Raw genomic sequence first — 20,947 nt, forward strand, 5'->3', positions numbered from 1 at the left:
TACAAGAACGCAGGAACCAGGGAATACACACACTATCACCTGAATACAAGTTTATGAAACAGATTCAAGCGGCGATGTTTCAGTCGCTAGCTACCATAGAAGAAGATCAAGTGAAGGAACTCGCCCATCTCTCTTCTGCAGTAGAAAAAATTAGATTGGAGTTATCCCACGAGTACGAGGCAAAAAAATAAAATAAGTGGTACTCGTATAAAACAATTAAGACAAATTATGTTAGCGAGTAACTTCGTTGGTGAAGTAGTACAAAATAATTCTGGCGAAAATGAAAGTTTCGGTAACTGTGGTCCCTGTCAACGCTGACCACGTGCAGATCTTTGATCCTAATATTTTATTTATTCTGAAATTATATTTATTCTGAAATATTTTATTTTTTCTTAGATCTTTGATCTTTATTTAATTTTTTCTCAAATATTATATATTTATTCTGAAATATTTTATTTTTTCTTAAATATTATATTTTTTCTGAAATATTATATATTTTATCTTAGATCTTTGATCTTTATTTTTTTCTGAAATTGATGGGCTAGTTGGTACTCAGAATCATGTAAAATGATCAATTTCGTAATTTTGATGGGCTAGTTGGTACTCAGAATCATGCAAACCAATCAATTTCGTAATTTTGATGGGCTAGTTGGTACTCAGAACTATGTAAAATGATCACATTTTCAGAAAAAATAAAATAATTCAGAAAAAATAAAAATATTTCAGAAAAAATAAAAATATTTCTGATAAAATAAAATATTAAGATCAAAGATCTATATGATAAAATAAAAATGTTTCTGATAAAATAAAATGTTTCTGATCAAAGATCTATGATCAAAAATCATTACGATAAAAGTCTTTAAGACAGAAATCTTACGATAAAAGTATTTAAGATCTTACATGTAGATTGGCAATCAAATCCTCATTACGCAAGTCAATTAATCGTCCTATGTGGTCTGAGAGTTTGAAATGTATTCGTGACAAATACTGATTATGTGTACGTAGATAAACAGGATTGGTTGGTACTTGCAAGATCAAATCGCCAGGGGGAACTTGTGGTGTGAACGTGTATAAGATGTATCCTTGTTGAGCCAGATTTGATTTTCCAAGATCTATTTGATAGCTGCCATCGATTACGTCACAAACTAGATTAACCGCGATTGTCGATGTTATATTAACGATTCCGGGGGATACATGCTTGCCGCTTCCATATGGATCATTATTATATCTTAAAACGGTTGCTGTGGGGCTATTTTTCTCCACACAGCTAATATTTCATGAAAGTTTTTATTGATAATATCGTTGAGTGATCTTATTAATTCGCCGGTTTCAAATCCTGGTAGTGTAAAATTTAATAAATCCGTTTCAGTTATTGTATAATGATCAATATATGTTTGTTTGATCCTTTTTCTTTCTGTATCTATATAATTATTAGCATTTATTACTTCAATAATAGCCTGATTAGTGTATTTAAGATCTAATACAATTTGATTTAAATGTTGTATCGTTGCAATGATCTGATGTTTTAGATTGATATTAGGATACTCCAGGATAAAGTTTTTAAATAAACGTGCTAATGTCGTTAATGTAGTTGTGTATTCGGTTTTAATTTCGTTAGCCTTTGATCTGAAATCTCTTTCATAAACAATATTAGTTAAGTTGTTATACCAAATTCAATGATAGAAAACGGTACCATAGGATATCTTTTACCATCACGATGAATAATATGAGTATCCCTACCAGTCCATGGATACAAATTTCGGTATTCTGGAGTTGCTATAAACTTGGCATCGTCAGTGATAAAATCAATTAATTTTGGTTCTGGTGGTCCTTCATGCACTGCAACAATATCAGGCCAACCTAGTACGGATCTTATCGTGGACTCATAAATATCAACGACGTAATCAGGCGAGTTTGTTTCAACCGCAGAAGATAGCGTCGGCTCATGAATATTAATTGATATTTTTTATTCTTTTCCTGTTATTGATTTTATTCTACGAGCAAATTCCTCATTGATTTGTTCGATCTCATAACTGCCAGTTGGTATTCCAACAACGTTCCAGTCAGGTGTTCCATCTGGTTTGTTTTTATTAGCATATACAAGTGAATTATTTGCTGGTATACCATCAAATTATTTCGTTCTGATGTTTGGCCAGCTGTAATATACTCGTAATTGTGCTAACGCGATTTCATTTGCGTGAATCGCAGTTGGAAAATTAACACTAAATTCGGGATTAGTCGAGCTTACCGAGATCATCGTGGTCTTATGCGGGGTTGTGTTTGTCACGATCTGCTGCAGTAGCTCCGTCATTATTAATACTCGTACCTTTAATACCAGCGCAGTTGTATATTTTAATCATTTCTGAAAACTCAAAATCAGATATAATTCCATCACTGAGACTTGCTGAAAACAACGAAGATAACTTCGAGTATGCGACCGTCGCTGTGTGTAATTGTATCATGTAATCGGATAATTTTTCATTCATGCAGGTGCATATTTTTTTGCAATGATATTAAGCACACCTGCAATAGTTGTTGCTGCTGAAATACAAATAGTTACGGCTACTGGTGCCATCATTGTCACCGCTGATAATATCACACCGGTTCCAGCAACAACAGCGGATACTGAATAAACGATCACGTCAACGATAACTAGTCGTCGTCGATATTTCTTTACTTTTACCGTATATTGTTCCACTCGATCTTTTAACGATGTCTGCCATTCACACGCTTGATTATACCTAAATTTCTGAACGTCGATTGAGGTACTCATTATATTTTATGCAGTAACCAATTGAGGTGTTTCAGCTTCAAATTCCAAACACCACCCGTAAGATGTTGCGGTTAATTTCTTATCAGCTGCTTCCAGAATAAATGTTTCTTCGTTTGCGCTATTTAATACAACAGATACAACTCCAGAACACTTATCAGCTGAATGACGCCAAGGATCCGTTGTAAATATTTCAAATTTTGCAGCACTGAACACAGATAGCCTGTACACGCCAGTGACTAATGCGGTATATTTAATAGTATTATTCTGCTGCGACCATGTTGCGAATCCAGATGATACTGTGTATGCTATGTTGGTAATATGCCCGGGAGTAACCCCGCTGGGCATTTTAATCAAACTGGTTTTATTAACGATCTCAGGAATCCCCGCTACGATGTTTTGCTGTGTTTGTTTGATCGTGTCGATGTTCGTCTTGATATCAAATAGTTTTACGTCAACGGTATTCGGAGTGCCAAAAATTTTATCCATGGATTCATCGGTTTTTTGATGGTTTCTTCGAAATCTTGTGAACGCGTGTACGTGAACGTAATACTCGGCCCGAAACGTGGATAATTTACCATCTGCGGTGTTGTAGTTGACGTCAACGTACATTTTTGTTGCTGCGTCTTCGTCGGATGATGGATCCGCTAAAACTACTATCTTATTCCCGTTCATGTTGAGTTCTCCCATCATTGTGTCACCGGTATTTTTCACGCGATTAGCAACACTTGCTGTAATTTGATCTCTGATGGTTGTAAACGATATACTCGAATCCCTGATTTTTCCGCTGTCAGTAAACACAGGGATATTATCCGTAACTGCGTCAAGTACTCGTCGAATTATATCATTCCATTTGATATTGCTGGTTTTAGTTTTCCATGTCAATCCTGAAAAAAAAACGATCTCATCTGGGTCAACTCCAGCCAGGTTCATGATATCAGCGAGTTCATCTTTAGTCGCGTACTTCGACAGATCAACGTCGCCGGACTTTTTCTTAACGCGGGAAGATCTTCTTCCGTAAATATCAACCATTATATAAGATCTAAGATCTGTTTAAAACACTTTACGCGCAACGAAGCGGTTGCTTGTATAATCATGCACGACTTTATGTGGTGGTTTGGATGATTTTGATATAGCGTTAAGTACATTAATTACCTTACGGCCGCATATTGGCGGATCTGTCATTGTTTGTGTGGGTAGCGTTGAATACCAAACTTGCGCGTGAAGTGGTACAACATACTTGATAAATTCAATGGGTGGAGCTAACCCGTATGAATCAAAATAAACGATTCCACGTAGATTAACCGCGTATGATACCCAATGAGTACCTAGTCCTGAATTTGAGTCAAGATTAAAAATACCTGTTTCGAATTTGTTCGGTTGTTTCGGTAATTCATCTCGCATAAAACACCTCTGAGGTTTTTTATTTTTAATCGTTTAGCAGTATTAAGTAAATCAAAATTTGATGCTGGAACGTCTAACGTGTTCCTGGAAGCCTCAGACCTCTTCCCCAACGAGATCCCGGCAATCTTAGGCCGCGCACTTTTTTGTATCCCTTTCCTGTTGCTTTCTTTAGAGCCATTCCAGCAGCTACTCCAACAGCACCTAACGCGGCTGCTTTTGCTACGGCTGGAGCAGCAGCAGCTATTAATGCTGGAATAGCCGCGAGAAGTGGAAAAATACCACCTGTTTTAACCATGTCCTTGATGGCGCTCGGAGAAAGATGAAATTTAACCCCGGTTTTTGATTCTAGGGCTTTATTAAGATGTTTGATCTGGTTATTTGTCAACGATAATTTGTTTGGACCGCCACTAGAAATTTGATCTCGCTTTAGTGATATTTTTGTTCCGCATTTGCAGGCGCTTTTTGATTGTAATTTTTTTATCCGACCTGGAGTCAGAACAACATTAACATGACTGTATGACATTTTATGATAAATATTTACCACGCTCCAAATAATGATTAAAGATTTTCCACTGGTGCATCAACGACTCTCATTCGACCACTATCACCTTCAAGTAACATTGCTTTATTGCTAAGTATAACAGCGATTGCTTTGTAAGTGCCGCGAATAAGGGGTGGACCAGCTATACAAGGAGGAGGGTCAGTAACACGAGCTCGAAAGTGTATATCAACGACAGATTGCTTGAATAAATCAAGATGCTGCAGCGAAAAGTAATAAATCGGATATAATGTTGTAAAATCTACCTATGATATTTGCAGCCCAGTATCCAGGTTTATATCACGTCCCATAAATGACATCAAACGATGATATACATGCGCTACGTGATTTTGATCAAAATTTAGTTGTATATTCTCTGTTGGTTCTTGTTGTCCTTTATCCGCAAGGAAACTTCATTAACTCCAAGTTTGTCAAATATCATATATGAACGTTCTTGATTATTCGTCCGAGCATTATCTTGCATCACAATAAAAATATGCCGTGGTGCAGAAACACCTTGTTGTGATGCTATATGCCATGTAAATAAACCATTAACAGAACTTTGAGTAGCATCTGTGGTTACTGTCAACCATGATAGCAATGATTTACCGCCTTGATCCATAAAAGAGAGTAATTTTTGTTCTTCAGCAATAGATGGAATCATTACTGGCATCCACAATGAAAGCTTCGTTATATTTACTTTACCATCAGCAACACCAGCACCTCGCCAGATTGCATCATTATCATCACATTTTTTTACGAGCACAACTGTGTGTTTAGCTCCAAAGATAACCTTTCTAACATTTCTGCAAAATCCAAAGATATGAGACAGTGGAATTGCACATGAAAAATTTCTATCATTTCCTGACAACGCTGCTCGGCGTGCTGCAAACCCTAAGTTGTAAGTTGCATTAACACTTCCTATAATATCAAAAGCAGCACCTGGTCTGTCTGCGTGTTCAAAATCAACTGGTTGTGGATCAACTGCAGTACCCTGTGCTGTCCGTATTTTAGTATACTGAACATGATCTGCGTTGTCGGTAATATCCTTAGCAAACATCATTCTGATCTTGTGTAATCATCAGAATATCTCGCTAGACCAATTATTGTTGTAGCAACATCAATATCCTTCTGAATTGATTCAATATTTTTGCCACCAATCATGTATGTGGCGGTATCAAACAGTGCCATAATCCCGTTGTTGACAAAACCAACACGCAAATTGGCACCATATGGCGTATAAGCTACAACATTCGTTACAAGTCTACCTTCTACTTCAATAAACGCCTCAGCGGGCAAGAAATATCTACTTGTATCCTGAACCTGTAATTCGATTCTCCCCCGCTGATTTGGTTGTCTTGCGTCATAGGAATAAAATTGATAATCACGTACCGATTCATCTTTGATGACCGGTTCATCCATTTTAAAAGCTGAGTCGGATATACGTTTAAACATTTTATTATAATTACCATTTTTCCAAATGGTGATCTAAATTATCATCGTCGACGAAGACCGCTTCCTGCTATTAAATTTGCTGTTATATTTCTTTCTGCTTCTTCAAATAATTCAGCTGGTTTTTGATTTGCAGCCTGATTTATTATTTTACTGACATTTGCTGGCATCACTTCAGTACCTGGCAATTTTACTGGTTGTGATCTTCTTCGCATTAATCGTGGTAGTTATTCTTTGATCGCCAAGAACGCCTTACCAGCAACATTGACATTTGCACCAGGAGTTTTTTCACGTACAATATCAATAACTTTCATCGATAATTGTTTTGCAACAGGTGCTACTTTTGGAGCTATCCTTGTGAATAATCCCCGTACAACATCGCCAAGTGCTCCGTAGATTGGTATTCGTGAGTTTACTGCTCTGACCTGTACAGGTCTACGATGATTATTGTGTACGATCATGTTATCTTATTTATCATTTATCTAACAACTAGTCACTGTAATCATCAACAAGTTCATCTATAAGTTCTCGGTAAACACCGATATCCATGATACCACCCTGAAATAATCGCCGACAAATATCAGCTGCTTCATTGGTTATTTCTGCTGAGTTATTTCCGGCACGTTTTCCTCCTATAAGAACTTCTAACTGTGACACATCATTGAGGATATTATCAGGACAAACAAGATTATTTTCCGGCTGTGTCAGAATATTTAGACCACTTCCAGTTGCTCCTTCTTCTTCCTCTCTTATTGTTCTGAGAGACTGTGATAATTTTGATTCTTTTTTTTACAAGATGCATGTTTATTTTTCTGCGATAATCATTATATACCTCATCATTAGAATAAACTCTGTCTTTATTGTAATATATACGATATAACCATTTATACCAGATTTCGGGATTACTAATACGAGCGGAACTATATTCAGGTTTTAAAAGTTTTTCTTTTTTATGTTTACTTTCTGCTGCAAGTTTTGATAACGTATCAATATCTCTAATTTCTCTTATGAATCTAATACCCTCCTTGGTAAATTTATTACTCAGCATAATCATTTCCCTTTCATCATATTCCTCTTCTTCTGGTTTCATTAATTCACGATCTTTCATATCACCTATCTCAGTACGAAGTTTTCCAATACCTTCAAGTATTTCTTCACCAACGGGTGGAGGTTGAGCTGCAGCTATATCAGTTGGAAGATCTCGTAAAATCTTTTTTGTTTATTTGGTTCTTCTTGCTATTTTTTTCAGTATGCGCTGCAGTTTGTTCCAATACTGGAAAAATACCCTTTTTCCTCTTCTCATCTTCTTCCGCAATATCTCCCCATATAGTTTTTTCAACAGCCGCTGAAGCTTTCTTAGTAGCTGTAGTGACGGGTTTAAATAGTTTTTTAGTGTCTTCTTCGTACTCAACTTGTGATTGTTGCTGCGCTTGCAAGTTTTTTCTAAATGAGTCTCTAACAGGAAGAAATTTTTTGATTGCTTCTAATCGTTCTCGAGCTATCCTTGCAGTATGAGATTCCGGATGTACCATTTTATTATAACATAATGATTTAATTAATATAGCAGCAGGGAGGGCGGGTCCTCGCGAAGACGTAATTGCGTAAACCGCGTGCATAATAAACTAGAAAAAGTCACCAACGGCAATTGGGTAATATTAATTAGACAAACCCCGGAGAGATTTTCTCAGTAACGTCGATGCTTTTTTAAATCTGTCGACGCTTTTCTTTTTATCGATCATTTGTAGGAAGGCTTATTTTCGACATTTGGACGTTTCTCGGCTATTGGTCTGTTCACCCTCCCTGCTGCTGTACTTGTAATATAACTTTTATGACTACTTGGGATTTAATTCACAGTATTGTATGTTTTCTTTTTAAAATTTCTCTTTATGTTCTAGAGAAATAAAATATTTGTTGAAATTTGCAAAACTTGCTGGTTTTCGCTCTTTTCTATTTCTAAGTTTAAGACAATAGAGTCATAACAATATATTTGTGTGAAAGAGGAAGAGGGATTACTAAATAAACCCCATTTTGTTAATTCTGTATGGATTCTAAAGTTCCAGCTTTTCGTCATTTAGAGTTTGATAGGTGAATGCCATCTCTTTGTCTGCAGTATGTGCTGTATCATCTTATTGTACAGCAAAGTGGTCAAAGGTCATGCATGTTATCATAAATCGTGTATGCCCAACCTTCAAGTTTATCTAAGGCTCTAGTTACATGATTCATTAAGCAATTACGCAACTCAACTATGAACCTAAATGTTCTCATCGCAGCTGTTTGTCTTCTATACCTGAAGACTGGCAAGTACTCACTAAGATGTCCAACATATAAAGTGTGGGTAGGATTACGGTATCACGAGGACAAAGCCCTCCAATATATATCATTATGTTAGTATAAAGAAAGTGTCTGGATATTAACAGATATCAACCCTTTTATCACTATTTCAACTAATATCAATGTCTGAAACTTCGGGCCATGTAAATTCAGTATGGCAATTAAATGGAAACTTTAAAATAAATTAACTGCAATGATACGCACACATGTAGTTGGTATTTACTGGAACTCAGCACATTAGTGATTACATGGTGCCAACGAAAGGTAGATGCTCAAAATTATGTACAGGAAAATAGTTCAAGGTCATGTGCATTATCGTAAATCATGTATAACTAACCATCATCTTCGGAAAGTGTCAAATTGATTTCTACAAATATTCCAACTAGACAAACGTCTCCAAAGAAATGTAAACGTGAACTACAACAAGATGAAGTATAAAAAGAACAATGCTGCGATTTTGTAAAATGTTTATACAAGAAATAAAATATAATAGAAAACAAATGGGATTTATAATCATGAATTACTGGTTAAGCTTGCTCACTAGATAACCTTCAAATGGAACGTATTAGTTGACTTCGTTCATACCGTTCTGTATTGTGTTTATAATAGCAAATTGGGTGAAGCACAATAGACTGTCATGGGCAGTATCATAAATCCTATATGACCATTACTTTTACATATGGCTCTAGTTACCATAACCATTCCACACCAACCAAAAAGAGAACTATTCTCATTGAATTTGTTTGTCTTCCATACCTGCACTCTGGTATGTATCGCTTTTATTTCAAGCTTATAAGCCGTGAGTAAGAGGACGGTGTTTTATTACAGGACATTCCCATTGACTATATATGTTACTATTTAACGAGTGGAAAATCCTCGAATATATAAGATCTTTCCGTACAAAATCATCCGAAATCCAAAACTCTTCGCGCGGAAGAATCTCCGATTTCGATAAAATTTGTCTTGCTGAAGTAATGTATGTATGTATGTATGTATGTATGTATGTATGTATGTATGTATGTATGTATGTATGCATGTATGTATGTATGTATGTACGAATGGATGGATGGATGTATGTGTGTATGTATATATCGAAAATATATGGAAAATGGCGAGGGAACTTCATGCATGCATGGAGGGAGGGATGGATGGATGTAAGTGTGCATGTTTGTGTGTATGTATGTATGTATGTATCGAATAAACAGAAAATGGCGAGGGCAATGCTTATATATGTAAAATAGTCAACATGAACATTTGAGGGCTTATTATTAAATAATATAAATCGTAAATTATTAATAGTAAGTATGGTAGGATATGGAAAAGAACTCAAAAATCACCTAAATGGATATATGTAAAGGAGAGATAAAGAATGTGAAGAGAAGTTGTGCGAACGATTACAAGAGAATATTTCTGATTTATTCTATTTATGAAAATGTGTGACGATTACGTAATGGGCTTTATGTTCAAAAAATTAACAAGCATTGCGCCTAATTATTTTCCTTCAATCCAATTTAAAACTCCAGTTAACCGAAACACTGGATACATATTTTAAGAAATAAAAATATATTACACTTAAGACAACTATTTTACATACAAGCCTTTATACATTTCAAAAAATTCTCTTTACAATTTTAGAGCGACTACTCAAGATGTACGGAGCATAGACATGACGCAAGATTTTGGCAAATTTTCATTGAAATCCGTAATATTGAAGCCAAGATAAGGATAACTTATTAGCAATTAACAAAATGGAGAAAATAAATATGTATTATACCATGGCAGGACATGCTTGGTTCCGATGACAACTAGAATTAGAGACAATATACATGCAATTTATCAGAACACTTATGTGGAGGTAAATTTCTCTGCATGCCTATGATTGATAGGGAAGGTCATAACTGTGTTATGTCAGCAACAAGGGTAGTAGAACAAACACAAAAACCGTGTTACATCATCTACATCATTCCATATAAAGTGTAAGTAGGTCATCAAAGAGATCAATGCAGACAGTGTTGATTTTATGTTAAGCATTTAAAGACGAGGATGAGCTCATGTCATTCACTGTTTTGCGAACGTATGAAAATGAATATTTCTACTACAAATCAGTTAGATATTGTTAAAAGTGATCTAACATATTGCAACATTTCGCTTTATAATGTAATAATTACATACATCCATGCACGCATGATCTGGGAGTTTGACTTGTGTAATATTCATCGTTCGCTTGATTAATTAGGTTCTTGTATATATTTGAGAGATACCGAACGATAGTCCTCTATACACATACACAATCATCCTTTTATTGATCCCATGTAACTTTACGACCTTAATATTGATAATTAATATTTATTGTACATTTATTGATCTACATCTACTTTAGCCATAAAAAACAAAGCACTCCTAATGCGTCATAGACAACTGCTATTGCAGTTTGATGTATATATACTTCAACCATAAAAAACAAAGTACTCCTAATTCATACAAATCACAGACAACATTTATGGCAGTTTGATGTATATATACTAACGTAGCTTTTACTTTTCAGGTTTTACGACTTTTATTAATCATATAAATGTTTATGTTTCACTCGAAATTATGCGTGCGAGATTGTGTTTGTATTTTATTGTCCATTAGGAAGGCGCTAATTTGATAGGAAAATAGGAAAACTTTTCTTTCTTATGCGGCATTATATATAGTTGTGCTGATGGCTTGAATTTTTGTTGTCTTTTCTGCAACACGTTGCCAATGTAAGTCCAAATCTTCGACTATTTGAGTGTATTTTTCTTGTATTATAATGTAGATATATATTTGTATTTGACAGCATACGGACAGTGTGGCGATGGATGGTTTCACCACGGAAACTCCTGTTATCGTTTGAGTCATGACAAGCGAGAATGGCTTCAGGCTGCTGTAAGTGTTAACGCAAGCTTCAACGATTTTATTATTATTATTATTAGTAGTAGTAGTAGTAGTAGTATTATCGTCATCATATCTTTATACTACTACTACTACTACTACTCTCTGTTCAGTTTTCAAAAAGAGTTTTAAATCATCAAGCAAATGGTATAAGCATTAAACATATTTACAAGAACCATTCCTAGGATACGAGTGTAAAAAGTTTTAATCAATATGTTTATATATTTATAAAATGGCATTTTTGTTGAACGCGAATCCTAGTCATGTAACCTTTAGCTGATAAGTTAGGTTGTATCTTTTTCTTTCAAGGAGTTACCTTCCCAAGGTAGGTATTTTAATAATATTTAATATTAAATTCATATGGTTATATCTGTGTTTTATAATACACAGTTTACTTGAATTCATTGAAAAATGTTTATTTGCAATGTATCTAAACTCCATAATACGACCATTATGCTTTATACTACATCATACAGTAAAATGTCTAATATAATTAGGCAATCCCTTGCCTGAAAGAGAGGTTACTAATGCCTGTTATGGCGAGGTAATTCCTTGCCTGAAAGTCGTCCCGCTCGACTATAAGCTTGAAGATACTAGCATTTATTCAACATCCCTGGAGCTAATATTTCACCATTAGCTAAAATCTTGGAAACAATATCTTTATTAACACTAGCCGTGAGAAACGCTTCACTGTACCTGCATGCATTGGTCGTCATAGCGATACATTTTATTTTTTCTTAAATACCTCCTGACCCACCCCCTTCATCAATTATGAGAAAGGTCGTAACGCAAAATCTGTCAGACATACAGTGTCCTCCTCCTTTTACTATGAGTATCACTGTGAGTCAGAAAATATTCCATAATTGTCACTATAATTCCAAACTTTGTCTGTCTGACCTTTGATCACCCCACCCCTCGATATGTCATATTTACCCATGAAACTTCCTATTGTATTTGTTCTATATTTTCATACTATTTTATAAAGTTCTACGATTTTTGAACAGTTACCCAGAATTACTTCAGAAACCAAGGGCCTCTGTTCTGACATACATATTATTCACGACACATTAACGTTCACTTGTTGGCAGGACTAACGCAGAAGTAATTTAAAAGCCGATTTGATGTGAAGCGTCGAAATTCTTCCTGTATACTTGAAACGGTACCTATTTCACTTATTGTTTTACTTTTGTTATTGATTAATTAAGAGTCTTATGGCATATCAGTATTTTTCTTGTGAGATACTTTGGGATTGTTTTCATTATTATATATGTCATAATTTGTTTCAGCAATTTTGCAGTTTTGACGGTGGATATTTGGTAGAGGTAAACGATGCCTCCGAGGGATATTTTCTGGAACATCAGGTGGCATCGTTCTACATTCCTGAAGGTAATATTTCACCTGTATTTATAATCTTCGACTTAAATCTTCGTTAAAGTTGGCGGTGACAAGAGCCCCACTGTAACTGCGTTCACCAGTTGTCATGTTGACTCTTTAAGCGTGTTCTTAAACACCCCCTCCCCACTCTTCGTCCGATCATGAGAAAGAGGTCATAACCCAAAATCTGTCACGCATACAGTGTCCCCTCCTATTACTACGCGTATCACGTTTAAGCACAAAATGTTCTATAACTGTCACTGTAATTGCAATCTGTATGTTTGACTTTTGATTACCCCACCCCTCGAGATATCATGAGAGAGACTCAAAGGTATACTTATTTAGGCGATGGTCACCACATGACTGAGCAAAATATGTATCAACATGAATGAAATAACTTCTAGAGGTTTAGGAACAAGCAGAGTCACATACAGATAGATAGTCTGATGAACAACGGATGGATGGTTTGCGAGTATTGAAATATGCCCAAGATAAAGCGTGGAGGTAATTAGGGATGGACATTTTATATGGGAAAGTTCGCAACATAGCCGAAATAATTAGGCTATTATAACTTGTGGTTTAAAGCATGATAGATAGCTTTGTGGGAGTTGATGCTTTGGTGATGGCTCTAGTAAAGATATAAATGGAAGTAGCAGCAGTGACCTCAAAATATTGCTTCTATTAACAGCTATATTATTGTAAGCACTATTACATATGTATTTCCTCCACTGGACATTGCTTTGCCATGTATTTCTATGTGATCAGACTCAGATTTGGTTTGTGTTTATAAAGTAGTATAATTATATATCAATAATGCTCATATTGCTGGCTTTTAGGATTATTATATGGATTCTTTCTTGCTGATTGCAAGACAATTAATATATCGCATTATTAAGAAAGAAGAATTTGATATTTATAAATACGCAAATTTCGTATTCAACATAATTTACAATGCATCTTAAATATCTTGTAAACTTTACGAGGTCAGTTTATAACGATTTGACTAAAATAAAGATGAAATAAAAGGAAAGCGAATGTAGATTAAAAACAGCACATGGAGACCCAATACACTATATGATCAACCATGTTTACGGAAAAGATGACCATAAATCTGAAATAATTCATACGTTTGGAAGGATTAAAGAAATGTAGCAAATATTTGAAAGTAACTGAAGTATTTTAAGAGGTCTTTTTGTTGACTTGTTTATAACACCTGAAGAACAATAAATTTCTAAAGCATAAAGTATTTTCCCTGGAATGTTTTTAACGACTCAAAAGTGATAACAAAGAACAATATTTAATATCCTTTCATTGCTATTCTGTTAGTTGCTTACACAAATGTTAAATGAGTGAGGAGAAATTCAAACGGAACGGAAAGAACATTGAACACGTAGAGTTAGTATAGTTAACTGAGCGATCTAATATATGAGCATTTTAGAAGAAGATTTCGACATTTAAAAGTCTAAGTCTAATGAATTAAAAAATATTACTCAGTACACATTAAAGGAGCTGATTCCAGTCGAAGCGGCTATGAAAAATTTTATCACAACTGATTAGTCTATTTGGTTCGCTGACCACTGATACATACAGAACTCCTGCATTCAAAACTGGAAAAAAAGCCAAATTCGCGTAATGAAAAGCTATATTTTTTAAAGGAACACCCTCCTAATTTTACGGAGGAAATATTTGAGACCAGACAAATATTAGTACGTGATCAAATATTTAACAAATTGAAAGACTTGAAGGGAAAGGATAATGAGGGCACGTTGTATATAAAAGGTTATTTCCATATAACAACAAAAAAAGACATAAACAGAGCTGAAAAGATTTCGAAGGTGAATGTATCGAAACTTGCTTCTTTCTGTAGGATAACACTTGTCTGAAGATGAGGGTGTGATAAGATTAAATCAAAATACAAGACTGTATGTGATTTGTGTTTCAGGTGTTCTGATATCAAACATAACATTAATAACGAAGCATGTTTCAACAGTATCACGCTTAAAAAGTGCATGAAGTTGTTAAAAGTAGAGGAGTTCTGGTTACGATAGACAACAATATCATATTGAAAATCAGTCAATGCAAACCAGATTCAAAAGTGAAATTATAATATCTCGCTGAAAAAAGTATATTCTTTCGTTAAGGCGTGACATAGTATTGAAAACAGGTTGCATCGTTGGATACAACAATTTATAAAAATCCAGTGACTTGTTTAAAATGGATTGAAATCGCAGCATTGATACGAGTGACATTCCAAAAGGCTGACAAACAATTTGTGATTGTAAGACAAAATGATATCAAATTTTGCAAATGTCATTTGTAGAGCAGACTGATGACAATATTCATTCGAAATACCTATCCTTCGACGACGATTAAGCTACAGCCCAAGGATTGAGTCCCTTCGAGGCAACGGCTAGATTAATACTGTCAGAATAGCAAATTCTATTGTGCTTCAGCACACGATATATCTGAATCGATGACACATGAACATCATGAAGTGTGGAGAACGTTCAATTTAGAAACAATGAAAAAGATATCGACTGAAATACAAAATAGAAAAAACAAATATTTGATTGTAATGGGCTTTTTGAGCTGCTGTGCTAATACAGAAACGGTACAAAACTTTGCACATGAGCGTAAAATACGGATACAAAGAAATGCAAACAGAAGCTAACATACTTGTGATATTAGGTACGTTTGAGGATGAACAAAATATTCACTGGGATGCACAAAGCCCTTCTTTGGGATGAACGATAACGTATTGCATCTATTATTGCAACTGAAGCTGCCGAGTATGTTCGTGGAATTAATTACCACAAAATTCATTAAAGTTGATTGATGACGTAAAATGTTTACATTTTGATGAATTAAAAACCATTTTCACAGTATGTAGATACAGAGACTTCGAAGATTCTGGTTTCAAAGAGATATTATATTTATTAATTGAAAACACAAAAAGATGATACAGTCAATTCTAAAATGTCTAAAATGCAATGGAGAGAGCCAGATATAGGAAATGAAAAATCCGAATAGAAGATAAAAGAATGCGAAGATTGGGTTATCGAAAGGAAAGAAATGTGGATGAGAAATGTACAAAATGAATAGGTTAAAGAAAACATTCCACATAAACTGCAATGTGAATGAGAAAATGCTAAATAGAAGATCAATGTGTTTGCACAAGAAAAGCCAATTTCATATTGGATGTATACGTAATAATATAACATTGTTCAACAACGTTACCTGTACAGCCTCACTGAAATTATTTTTTCTTTATCATAGAGAACCAGGCTTGAGATTCTAATAATTATCAAGTACAGCGCCTTGTTCTTGTCAAGTAACTCATTTTAACCCTCCATTAATCCATTACATTTAAAAAATATTTACCTCATTTCAAAGCTCCGTTAAACAATTATATTTAAAAGATATTGAACTTCTTTTAACGCTCCATTGAACGATTTCAAAACTATTTAACAACATGAATGTCCTACTCTGAAAATTGTGTTTCCTATATCCAAGGCACAAAATATATTAGTAAAACTCCAGTTTAAAATTTGACACTGATTAATCGATGAATGTCACTGTGACATGAAAATTTTGTAAAATCAAGTAAATAGGGTAGTGTGGATAATGACAGCTGTTTTAGATATTTCATACAGGCGTTTAACATTAAAAATTTGCCAGGTACTGGTCCTGATTTGTGAAATCAGAATGACGCCAAGGATCCGTTGTAAATATTTCAAATTTTTCAGCACTGAACACAGATAGCCTGTACACGCCAGTGACTATTGCGGTATATTTAATAGTATTATTCTGCTGCGACCATGTTGCGAATCCAGATGATACTGTGTATGCTATGTTGGTAATATGCCCGGGAGTAACCCCGCTGGGCATTTTAATCAAACTGGTTTTATTAACGATCTCAGGAATCGCCGCTACGATGTTTTGCTGTATTTGTTTGATCGTGTCGATGTTCGTCTTGATATCAAATAGTTTTACGTCAACGGTATTCGGAGTGCCAAAAATTTTATCCATGATTCATCGGTTTTTTGATGGTTTCTTCGAAATCTTGTGAACGCGTGTACGTGAACGTAATACTCGGCCCGAAACGTGGATAATTTACCATCTGCGGTGTTGTAGTTGACGTCAACGTACATTTTTGTTGCTGCGTCTTCGTCGGATGATGGATCCGCTAAAACTACTACCTTATTCCCGTTCATGTTGAGTTCTCCCATCATTGTGTCACCGGTATTTTTCACGCGATTAGCAACACTTGCTGTAATTTGATCTCTAATAGTTGTAAACGATATACTCGAATCCCTGATTTTTCCGCTGTCAGTAAACACAGGGATATTATCCGTAACTGCGTCAAGTACTCGTCGAATTATATCATTCCATTTGATATTGCTGGTTTTAGTTTTCCATGTCAATCCTGAAAAAAAAAACGATCTCATCTGGGTCATCTCCAGCCAGGTTCATGATATCAGCGAGTTCATCTTTAGTCGCGTACTTCGACAGATCAACGTCGCCGGACTTTTTCTTAACGCGGGAAGATCTTCTTCCGTAAATATCAACCATTATATAAGATCTAAGATCTGTTTAAAACACTTTACGCGCAACGAAGCGGTTGCTTGTTTAATCATGCACGACTTTATGTGGTGGTTTGGATGATTTTGATATAGCGTTAAGTACATTAATTACCTCACGGCCGCATATTGGCGGATCTGTCATTGTTTGTGTGGGTAGCGTTGAATACCAAACTTGCGCGTGAAGTGGTGCAACATACTTGATAAATTCAATGGGTGGAGCTAACCCGTATGAATCAAAATAAACGATTCCACGTAGATTAACCGCGTATGATACCCAATGAGTACCTGGTCCTGAATTTGAGTCAAGATTAAAAATACCTGTTTCGAATTTGTTCGGTTGTTTCGGTAATTGATCTCGCATAAAAACACCTCTGAGGTTTTTTATTTTTAATCGTTTAGCAGTATTAAGTAAATCAAAATTTGATGCTGGAACGTCTAACGTGTTCCTGGAAGCCTCAGACCTCTTCCCCAACGAGATCCTGGCAATCTTAGGCCGCGCCCTTTTTTGTATCCCTTTCCTGTTGCTTTCTTTAGAGCCATTCCAGCAGCTACTCCAACAGCACCTAACGCGGCTGCTTTTGCTACGGCTGGAGCAGCAGCAGCTATTAACGCTGGAATAGCCGCGAGAAGTGGAAAAATACCACCTGTTTTAACCATGTCCTTGATGGCGCTCGGAGAAAGATGAAATTTAACCCCGGTTTTTGATTCTAGGGCTTTATTAAGATGTTTGATCTGGTTATTTGTCAACGATAATTTGTTTGGACCGCCACTAGAAATTTGATCTCGCTTTAGTGATATTTTTGTTCCGCATTTGCAGGCGCTTTTTGATTGTAATTTTTTTATCCGACCTGGAGTCAGAACAACATTAACATGACTGTATGACATTTTATGATAAATATTTACCACGCTCCAAATAATGATTAAAGATTTTCCACTGGTGCATCAACGACTCTCATTCGACCACTACCACCTTCAAGTAACATTGCTTTATTGCTAAGTATAACAGCGATTGCTTTGTAGGTGCCGCGAATAAGGGGTGGACCAGCTATATAAGGAGGAGGGTCAGTAACACGAGCTCGAAAGTGTATATCAACGACAGATTGCTTGGATAAACCAAGATGCTGCAGCGAAAAGTAATAAATCGGATATAATGTTGTAAAATCTACCTATGATATTTGCAGCCCAGTATCCAGGTTTTTATCACGTCCCATAAATGACATCAAACGATGATATACATGCGCTACGTGATTTTGATCAAAATTTAGTTGTATATTCTCTGTTGGTTCTTGTTGTCCGTTTATCCGCAAGGAAACTTCATTAACTCCAAGTTTGTCAAATATCATATATGAACGTTCTTGATTATTCGTCCGAGCATTATCTTGCATCACAATAAAAATATGCCGTGGTGCAGAAACACCTTGTTGTGATGCTATATGCCATGTAAATAAACCATTAACAGAACTTTGAGTAGCATCTGTGGTTACTGTCAACCATGATAACAATGATTTACTGCCTTGATCCACAAAAGAGAGTAATTTTTGTTCTTCAGCAATAGATGGAATCATTACTGGCATCCACAATGAAAGCTTCGTTATATTTACTTTACCATCAGCAACACCAGCACCTCGCCAGATTGCATCATTATCATCACATTTTTTTACGAGCACAACTGTGTGTTTAGCTCCAAAGATAACCTTTCTAACATTTCTGCAAAATCCAAAGATATGAGACAGTGGAATTGCACATGAAAAATTTCTATCATTTCCTGACAACGCTGCTCGGCGTGTTGCAAACCCTAAGTTGTAAGTTGCATTAACACTTCCTATAATATCAAAAGCAGCACCTGGTCTGTCTGCGTGTTCAAAATCAACTGGTTGTGGATCAACTGCAGTACCCTGTGCTGTCCGTATTTTAGTATACTGAACATGATCTGCGTTGTCGGTAATATCCTTAGCAAACATCATTCTGATCTTGTGTAATCATCAGAATATCTCGCTAGACCAATTATTGTTGTAGCAACATCAATATCCTTCTGAACTGATTCAATATTTTTGCCACCAATCATGTATGTGGCGGTATCAAACAGTGCCATAATCCCGTTGTTGACAAAACCAACACGCAAATTGGCACCATATGGCGTATAAGCTACAACATTCGTTACAAGTCTACCTTCTACTTCAATAAACGCCTCAGCGGGCAAGAAATATCTACTTGTATCCTGAACCTGTAATTCGATTCTCCCCCGCTGATTTGGTTGTCTTGCGTCATAGGAATAAAATTGATAATCACGTACCGATTCATCTTTGATGACCGGTTCATCCATTTTAAAAGCTGAGTCGGATATACGTTTAAACATTTTATTATAATTACCATTTTTCCAAATGGTGATCTAAATTATCATCGTCGACGAAGACCGCTTCCTGCTATTAAATTTGCTGTTATATTTCTTTCTGCTTCTTCAAATAATTCAGCTGGTTTTTGATTTGCAGCCTGATTTATTATTTTACTGACATTTGCTGGCATCACTTCAGTACCTGGCAATTTTACTGGTTGTGATCTTCTTCGCATTAATCGTGGTAGTTATTCTTTGATCGCCAAGAACGCCTTACCAGCAACATTGACAATTGCACCAGGAGTTTTTTCACGTACAATATCAATAACTTTCATCGATAATTGTTTTGCAACAGGTGCTACTTTTGGAGCTATCCTTGTGAATAATCCCCGTACAACATCGCCAAGTGCTCCGTAGATTGGTATTCGTGAGTTTACTGCTCTGACCTGTACAGGTCTACGATGATTATTGTGTACGATCATGTTATCTTATTTATCATTTATCTAACAACTAGTCACTGTAATCATCAACAAGTTCATCTATAAGTTCTCGGTAAACACCGATATCCATGATACCACCCTGAAATAATCGCCGACAAATATCAGCTGCTTCATTGGTTATTTCTGCTGAGTTATTTCCGGCACGTTTTCCTCCTATAAGAACTTCTAACTGTGACACATCATTGAGGATATTATCAGGACAAACAAGATTATTTTCCGGCTGTGTCAGAATATTTAGACCACTTCCAGTTGCTCCTTCTTCTTCCTCTCTTGTTGTTCTGAGAGACTGTGATAATTTTGATTCTTTTTTTTACAAGATGCATGTTTATTTTCCTGCGATAATCATTATATACCTCATCATTAGAATAAACTCTGTCTTTATTGTAATATATACGATATAACCATTTATACCAGATTTCGGGATTACTAATACGAGCGGAACTATATTCAGGTTTTAAAAGTTTTTCTTTTTTATGTTTACTTTCTGCTGCAAGTTTTGATAACGTATCAATATCTCTAATTTCTCTTATGAATCTAATACCCTCCTTGGTAAATTTATTACTCAGCATAATCATTTCCCTTTCATCATATTCCTCTTCTTCTGGTTTCATTAATTCACGATCTTTCATATCACCTATCTCAGTACGAAGTTTTCCAATACCTTCAAGTATTTCTTCACCAACGGGTGGAGGTTGAGCTGCAGCTATATCAGTTGAAAGATCTCGTAAAATCTTTTTTGTTTATTTG

General features: G+C 35.6%; 1 long non-coding RNA gene across 1 annotated transcript in view; it reads left to right on the plus strand.

The window, feature by feature from the left end:
• LOC149787689 (uncharacterized) overlaps positions 1-12,804 on the plus strand; it is a 35,246-nt gene extending 22,442 nt beyond the window's left edge. Inside the window, exons 2-3 of the long non-coding RNA XR_016424377.1 lie at positions 11,317-11,405; positions 12,698-12,804. This is a non-coding gene — a long non-coding RNA (uncharacterized LOC149787689). The remainder of the gene's footprint in view (positions 1-11,316; positions 11,406-12,697) is intronic.
• Positions 12,805-20,947: the final 8,143 nt, after the last annotated feature.

This window comes from Sinohyriopsis cumingii, chromosome 11 (genome assembly GCF_028554795.1).
Source record: "Sinohyriopsis cumingii isolate HCF-2022 chromosome 11, ASM2855479v2, whole genome shotgun sequence".
NCBI classification, from domain to species: domain Eukaryota; kingdom Metazoa; phylum Mollusca; class Bivalvia; order Unionida; family Unionidae; genus Sinohyriopsis; species Sinohyriopsis cumingii.